Source organism: Rhinopithecus bieti, unplaced genomic scaffold (genome assembly GCF_001698545.2).
Source record: "Rhinopithecus bieti isolate Rb0 unplaced genomic scaffold, ASM169854v2 scaffold_39746, whole genome shotgun sequence".
NCBI classification, from domain to species: Eukaryota; Metazoa; Chordata; class Mammalia; order Primates; family Cercopithecidae; genus Rhinopithecus; species Rhinopithecus bieti.
In genome coordinates, this window is record NW_016816960.1 from 2169849 (window position 1) to 2178106 (window position 8258).

The following is an 8258-nucleotide window of genomic DNA, read 5'->3' on the forward strand; positions in this document are numbered from 1 at the left end:
CTAATTCCTCCTTTTCCTACAAGTAACAACCAGAAATGTTTCTTATTGTGGGAAGACGTAATCTCTGCTTTGTTCACACCTGAGTAATAAAGTGTTTTGGAGGCTTCCATAAACAGCAGTGGTGATCAGGACTCTCAGAAGGTCATGTGGGGAGGGGTGCACCATCCATTTTCATATGGAGTGCTGTTTTGCATCCCATCCACAAGATTCATCTGGGCACTTTTAAAACTTATCAAAATCTGAGCTGGGCACAGTGGCTTACGCCTGTAATCCCAGCCCTTTGGGAGGCCAAGTAGGGCAGATCACGAGGTCGAGAGATCGAGACTATCCTGGTCAACATGCTGAAACCCCGTCTCTACTAAAAATACAAAAATTAGCTGGGCTTGGTGGTGTGTGCCTGTAATCCCAGCTACTCGAGAGGCTGAGGCAGGGGAATCAGTTGAACCTGGGAGGCAGAGGTTGCAGTGAGCCGAGATAGCGCCACTGCACTCCAGCCTGGGTGACAGAGGGAGATTCCATCAAAACAAACAAACAAAAAAACTTATCAAAACCTGTTTTGAGCAGCACAAATCCTGAATGAATAAAGACATGTGCCTAGGTCCCTGCCCTGGAAAAGATCAGAGGACCAATGTGGAGGGTAGAGGAAAAGTGCCTCAGTCCTTAACAGCAGACGACATTAATGGACCCAGGCTCATGAACTAGAATAGTGATCAGGAGGACAGGGCAAGGAGGTAGATGAAGGGGCTGCATTTACATCACCAGAGGGGGCTGGGCACTCTGCTAAGGGCTTTAGGTACCCTGTCTTGTTCAAACCCTTTAGTGACCCTGTGAGATGAGAGCATTTCTTTTTACCAGTTCACAGAGGAGGCACTGAGGTGAGTTTGTTAAGCAACAGACCCAAGATTACACAAGCAAAAAATGGTGAGGCTTGTCCCGGAATCCAGCTCTATCAGATTAGTACCCAGCCCTAACCACTCTGCCTGCTGCCTTCCTGGAGGTCCGTTGATGTGGCATGAGGGGTTACATAGGACCAGATGGCCTGAGGGGTGGGTGGTGGAGTATTTCTGTTCACTCCAGGCTTTCCATTCCGCTCCAGAGGCCCATGCCCAAGATTCAGGAGTTTAATTTTATGTCAGAACACCTCTGCTTTAATTCTACACTTCTCTTTAATAAAGAAGATCTGAAGAAAACTTGCATATAGTGACTTCATTACAGAAAAGAATGAGTCCTCCTTCTAGAAGGAGAGTGTCAAGGATATTGGTGGGGCTCTGCTGGACCCTGTGGAGTCCTTCTTACCCTTCCTATGCACCCCTTTCTGTTTCCATGTTCTTTGCTTCCAGCTGCTTGCACCTATGATTCTATCAAGACCTGCCCTCTGACTACTGAAGTGGTTTAGCCCACAAAGCCAAAAGGAATCTCTCCAACTTCCTTGTTTTGTATCAGAATAGACTCTGAGGCATAACCTAATGCTCCTGAGTCCAGGGTCCACCCATGGGATAAGGGCTACCCTAAAGGCTGTGCCTGGGACCACGCTCTTGCTTGGCCTCCTCCCTCTCTGTCCCGCTTCTCTGACTCCTATGCTGTTTTTTTTCTGAGCACGTTTTCTTAATAAATTACTTGCACATGAATCTTCATCTCAGCATCTAGGCTCACGATCTAAGACAAGGAGTTTACCATTTATGGGTTCTGCTGTTGTTTTAAACAACTTATTGTGATAAAATGTATGTATAATAAATTGCATCAATTTAATGTTTATGATTTGAGGAATCTTGACAGCTGTACACATCTGTTAAATAACTCCCATAATCAAGATTCAAAATAGTTCTCTCACCTTCTCCCACCAGAGATTATTTGTGTCCCTTTGCAGTCCATCCTGCCCTCCACCCCCAACTCCAGACAATCACGACTTTCCAGTCCTTAAGCTCAGTTCCTTTGCAACCCACTGCCTGAATATTTAAGGCAATTTATATCATCAGTGCTGTACATTTTAGGTTTTTGTATGTCAGCATCCCACTTCAAGGTACCAGTTTCTATATTTGTTAAGAAAATGACATAAAAAACAAACTTTGAAATGTACAATGGACTTCAACACTTAGGGGTGTATCCCTTGATCATGTAAAGCTAATCAGGATTGGTAAACATTAATACAGGCTCCTAAGCACTTTTCATATTGTGATTCTGATATCACGAGAGTTAGCGTCTGAGATCACAACATACACAACTGCACCACCCAAAAGGAAGGAGACAGTATGAAAGAATGTTCATGAAAGGGCTTTATGGGCTGGCCTGGAAACCACTCATATCACTTCTATCTATATTCCATTGGCTGGAACTCAGTGATATGACCACACACACATGCAAGAGAGACTGGAAATATAGTCTACCTATGTGCCCACAAACTATCAAAGCTCTCACGTATGCATATAGCTAGCTGAGCAGGAAAGGAAAAGCTAGAAAGAGGAAGAAGAAAGAGACATTGACACATAACATTACCATCTTTGATAACAGCAAGCACAGCAACAAAATAACAAACACATGATAAGAATGCACATAACAAATGTAACACAAGAGAAAGAACAGATGAAAAGAATAATTATCATCTGATGAGCAGGCACATGCCAAGTGTTTTATCATCATCACATGTAGCCTCACAACTCTGTAGGTGTCCAGTTTACAGATGAGGATTAAGGCAACACAAGATGATATGACCCACCATGTTGGTACAGTTATCAAGTGGCAGAGAATAGATTTGTACACAGGTATTTTTAATTACTAAGCCTGTGCTGTTAACATTGGGCAGAACAAATCAATTGTAGGGGTTTTTTTTGTTTTGTTTTTCTTTTTCTTGCCTTCCGTGAGAGCCTTGAATATCACCAGCAGATTTCAAAATAAGTCTGGGTACCAAGAAGGTGAAGATTATGTCATATTATCAAAAGATTATATAAGGATTAGAGAAGATGGTTTTCACAATTTAGACCTCAGGGCAGATGGCCAGGAAGACACCTGCACCACAGATACAAGGGTGGGGTCAAATTCAGCACTAGAAGATAAAGAAAGTTACTTGCTATTTACCACAGCCTCTGCATTCAAAGAAGGGTGACTCAGAGAAAATTCTTATGAGATGAAGGGTGAAGAGGCAAATTTTAAATTTAAAAATTTTCTCTTTTTTCTCTCTAACAACAGGGATAGAGAGAGTGGGAGGGGGTGTGGGTACAATGTGAGATCTAAGAAGAAAGACCAGGATGTCCCCAGTGAGATTGGAAAGGCTGTATGGGACTGTGAGGAAGGAAAAAAGACCAGAAACTGGACAGTAGGTGAGAAAGAGTTTGGGAAGGAAAGATAGAAATGTTAAACAGGGATTTTCAGGAAGGCTTGCTGTATAGTGTGGGATGTTACTTTCCTATTTGTCAGGGTTTGGTCATAAAAATCTTCTCTAGGTATGTTGACCAGGAAGGGGCTTCATATAAAATTTAGATACCTTCACAACGAATAAACTTTTTCAAGTACCTATGGAACATTCACCGATATAAACCATATCCAGGGTTTTAGTTTTTTCATTGAAATTATGCCAAGTATGTTCTCAAGCCAAAATGGAACCAGCTAAAATTTAATAGCAGAAAGATAACAGGAAAATCTCTAAACACTTGAAAATTTAAAAACACTTTTAAGTAATTTATGGGTCAAAGAGGAAATCTCAAAGGAAATTTCAAAATATATAGAACTAAATGAAAACAAAACAATAATATATCAAGATACGTGGGCTGCAGCTAAAGCAGTTCTGAGAGGAAAATATGCAGCACTAAATGCTTCCATTAGAAAAGAACAGTCTCAAATCAATAATCCAAGTTCTTTCCTCAAGAAACCAGAAAATGCAGAGCAAAATTAACTTAAAATAAGTAGAAAGAGAAAAAAAAAGAAAAAATATAAATAAAATTGAAAACAGAAAACAGTAGATAAAATCAAAGAAACTTCCATCACAAGGGATGCAAGAGAAAAAAAGTCAAGGAAACAAAAGCTGGTTTTAAAAAATATCAAGAAAAGTGATAAACCTCCAGCAAGACATACAAGAGAAAAAGAGAAGACATAAGTCACCAATATCAGAAATAAAACAGGGGATATTACTACAGATTCTTCAACCATTAAAAGGAATAATAATAGAATACTATGAACAACTTTATTATAAATTCAACCATTCAGAAAAACTAGTTTGTTGAATATTGACATAGATAAAATATCTGTGACAGAGTGATTTAACAGTGTTTTAGCTGGGCGTGCTGGCTCAGGCCTGTAATCCCAGCACTTTGAGAGGTTGAGGTGGGTGTATTACCTGAGGTCAAGAGTTTGAGAACAGCCTGGCCAACATGGCGAAACCCTGTCTCTACTAAAAATACAAAAAAAAAAAAAAAAAATAGCCAGGGATGGTGGCACATACCTGTAGTCCCAGCTACTCAGGAGGCTGAGGCATGAGAATCACTTAAACCTGGGCAGCAGAGGTTGCAGTGAGCCGAGATCATGCCATTGCACTCCAGTGTGGGCAAAAGAGCAAGACTGCATCTCAATTAAAATATATATGTGTGTGTATATATTTACATATATATGTTTACCTATATATTTACATATATATGTTTACCTATATATTTACCTATATATTTACATATCTATTTCACCCATTCATGATAAACACTCAGCAAACTAAACATAGAAAGACAATTCCTCAACTTGATAAACAGCATTTACAAGGAGTCTAGAGATAACATTATACTTGATGGAGAAAGAATGAATGTTTTCCTCTAAGATCAAGAACAAAGCAAAGACATCTACTCTCACCACTCCTATTCAACTGGAAGTTTAAGCCAGTGCAGCAAGACAAGAAAAATAAATAAAAGGCATACAGATTGGAAAGGAGGAAATAAAACTGTCCCTATTATTTAAGAAAGACATAGCAGTCTACACAGAAAATCCCAAGGTCAGCAAGATTGTATGAACAAAACCAGCAAACAAAACTCAATCACATTTTCATGTACTAAGGAACATGTGGAAGCCAAAATTAAAAATTTTTGTGCCATTTTCAGTTGCTCCAAAAAGCTTTTAGATTATACTTAGGTATAACTCTAGCAAAGTATATACATGACTTGTACGCTGAAAACTACAAAATGCTGATAAAATAAGGAAGGCCTAAATAAATATATAGAGATATACCATGTCCATAGATTGGAAGACTCAACGTAGTAAAAGCGTCAATTCTCCCCAAATTAATCCAAGGTTTAAGGTAATTTATATTATCAAAATCCCAGTGAAATTTGTATAGCCATTTGTAAGCTTATTATTCTTAAGTTTATATGGAAAGTCACAGGACCTAGAATAGCTAAAATAATTTTGAACAACAATAATAAAGTGAGAGGAATCACTTACCTGATTTCATGACTTATTATATAGCTACCATAATCCAGATAGAGTGATATTGGCAGAGGGATAGACATACTGATCAAAGAACAAATAGAGAACTCAGAACTAGACTCACAAATATGCTTAACTGTTTTTTGACAAAGGTGCAAAGCCATTAAAGGGAAGGATAGTCTTCAAAAAATGGTGCTTGAGGAACTGTACATTCATAGATAAACCAAAAAACAAAATGACCCTCAGCCTAAACCTCACATCTCATACAAAAAGTAACTCAAAATGCAAACAACATATCTAACAAAATATTTGTGTTTAGAATATAAAGCATTCTCAAAACTCAAAAGCAAAAATTCCAATTAGAAAATGGTCAAAGATATGCACAGACATATCACCGAAGAGGATATACAGATAACCAGTAGGCACACACAGAGACATTCAATATTATTAGTCTTTAGGGAAATGCAAATTAAAACTACCATGAGATGTTACTACATACCTATCAGAATGGCTGAAATAAAAAATAGTAAAACAAACACTGGCAAGGATGCAGACAAAATGAATCACTCATACTTTGCAGTTGGAAACATCAAAAATACAGCCATTATGAAAAAGAGTATGGCACCTTCTTACAAAACTAAATTCGTGCTTATAATATAACCCGGCAATTGCAGCTGAGTAATCCCGAGTAGCTGGGATTACAGCCATGTGCCACCATGCCATGGACAATTTATCTAAAAAATATTCAAAGATTTAAAGATTGAAATGGTAAGATGCCTAAAGTGTTAATGCCTAAATCTTAAGTTTTTGCATGTGCACATATCCATGTAACCACCAGTCAAGACATTACTAGAACCCCAGAATGTTCTGCAGTGCTTCTTCCCAGTCAGTACCCACCTCCAAAGGGGTCATGTCTATTTTATTTCTATCACTGCTGATCAGTTTTGACCATTATTGAATTCATTATAAATGAGGTTATGTAGCATGTAGTAGCAATAGTTTGGTCTTTTATGTTACTATATATAGTATTCTCTCATACGACTAATTTATCCATTTTATTATTGATAAGAATTTTGGGCTTTCAGTTTGAGACTACTATGAATAAAGTTACTAACAACATTCTTGAATGCATCTTTTGGGTTTATACGCACTTCTCTTGGGTATTTACCTGGAAGTAGACTTGCTGGGTCACAGGGAAAGCACATGTTTAGCTTTACATGCAGTCAAACAGTTTTTCAAGTGGTTGTACCAATTTATACTTGCACCAGAACCGTGTGAGAGTTCTCGTTGTCTCATAACCTGGTTAACAATTGGTATTGTCTATTGTCAGGGTTTGTTTTTTGTTGTGGTTGGCTTTTTTTTTTTTTTTTTTTTTTTGACAGAGTCTTGCTCTGGCACCAGGCTGGAGTGCAGTGGCACCATCTTGGCTCACTGCATCCTCCGTCTCCCAAGCTCAAGTAATTCTGCTGCCTCAGTCTCCCGAGTAGCTGGGATTACAGGTGTGTGCCACCATGCCTGGCTAATTTTTGTATTTTTAGTAGATACAGGGTTTTACCATGTTGGCCAGGATAGTCTCAAACTCCTCACCTCAGGTAATCCACCCGCCTCAGCCTCCCAAAGTGCTGGGATTACAGGCGTGTGCCACCATGCCCAGCTAATTTTTGTGTTTTTATTAGAGATAGCGCTTCACTATGTTGGTGTTGGCCAGGCTGGTCTCGAACTCCTGGCCTCAGGTAATCTGCCTGCCTCAGCCTCCCAAAGTGCTAGGATTACAGGCGTGAGCCACCACACCTGACCCAGGGTTTTTTTTTTTGTGGATGTTGTTTTGTGTTTTTTTCATTTTAGCCATTCTGGTGGTTATGTGCTGCTGTCTCATTGGTTTGTCTCATTAAAACCAGTCAGTGGTTTTAATTTGCATTTCTCAAATGATTAGTGCTGCAGAGCACCTTTTCACATGCATGTTAGTTATTTGGACATCCTCATCTATGAAGTGCCTAATCAAGTCTTTTGCCTATTAAAAAAAAAATAGGCCATTGGTCCTTTTCTTATTAACTGACAGGAGTATTTAATTTATTTTGTATATGCACTCCTTTATTTGAAAGAGGGCTCCTGGAGCTGTCTCTGGCTGTGGGCACTCATGCTGCTTTCTACCCAGCTCCTGGTACCCCCGATCACACCTGATGGAGATTCTATTTACCGACACCTCTGGGCTTATGTTTCTGAACCTGCTCACGTCATCCACTGTCCTCTAGTACCTCCATCCATGTCCCATACCTGCACCAGCACACTGTCCCTGGCCAAGTTTCAGGCAAGCCATGGGATCTAGAATGTCTCTCTCCCTTCTTTCTCAGGATCCAAAAGACTTCTTGCTTCCTGAAACTGAGGCAGGCTGCAAAGAGAAAACAGATTTATACAACTGACATACGGTAATGTTACTCTGAATAAAAGATGTCAAACTGTGCTTATCAATAGTCACACATGCATACATGCACACACATACCTGCACACATGCACACAACATGCGTGCACACACATAAGCGTCAACTTTAATCAGCAAGTCCTTACACTGACCACCTCATATATATGCATCTCAGTGCCGGGTACTGTGGAAAACAAATGAAAAAGGATTGGGCATGGGCCCAGCAGTTGAAAAGTTTACAATTTAGTTGGAGAGAAAAGATGTAATACGGATGACATGATACAAAATGCTGTGTATTAGACAGTATGTAATCCCAGACTCAAAAGAGGTTTTATTTGTTTGTTTGTCTGTTTTCAAGACAGAGTCTTGCTCTGTCACCCAGGCTGGAGTGCAGTGGCGTGATCTCAGCTCACTGCAACCTCCACATCCTGGGCTCAAGCAG

The 8258-nt window shown here is 39.5% G+C and overlaps 1 protein-coding gene across 1 annotated transcript in view; it reads right to left on the reverse strand.

Moving 5' to 3' along the window:
* Positions 1–7738, reverse strand: part of CCR3 (C-C motif chemokine receptor 3) — a 35950-nt gene extending 28212 nt beyond the window's left edge. The window contains exon 1 of the mRNA XM_017855650.1: positions 7672–7738. The gene's annotated coding sequence lies outside the window, so the exon portion shown is untranslated. The remainder of the gene's footprint in view (positions 1–7671) is intronic.
* Between the last annotated feature and the right edge of the window lie 520 nt (positions 7739–8258).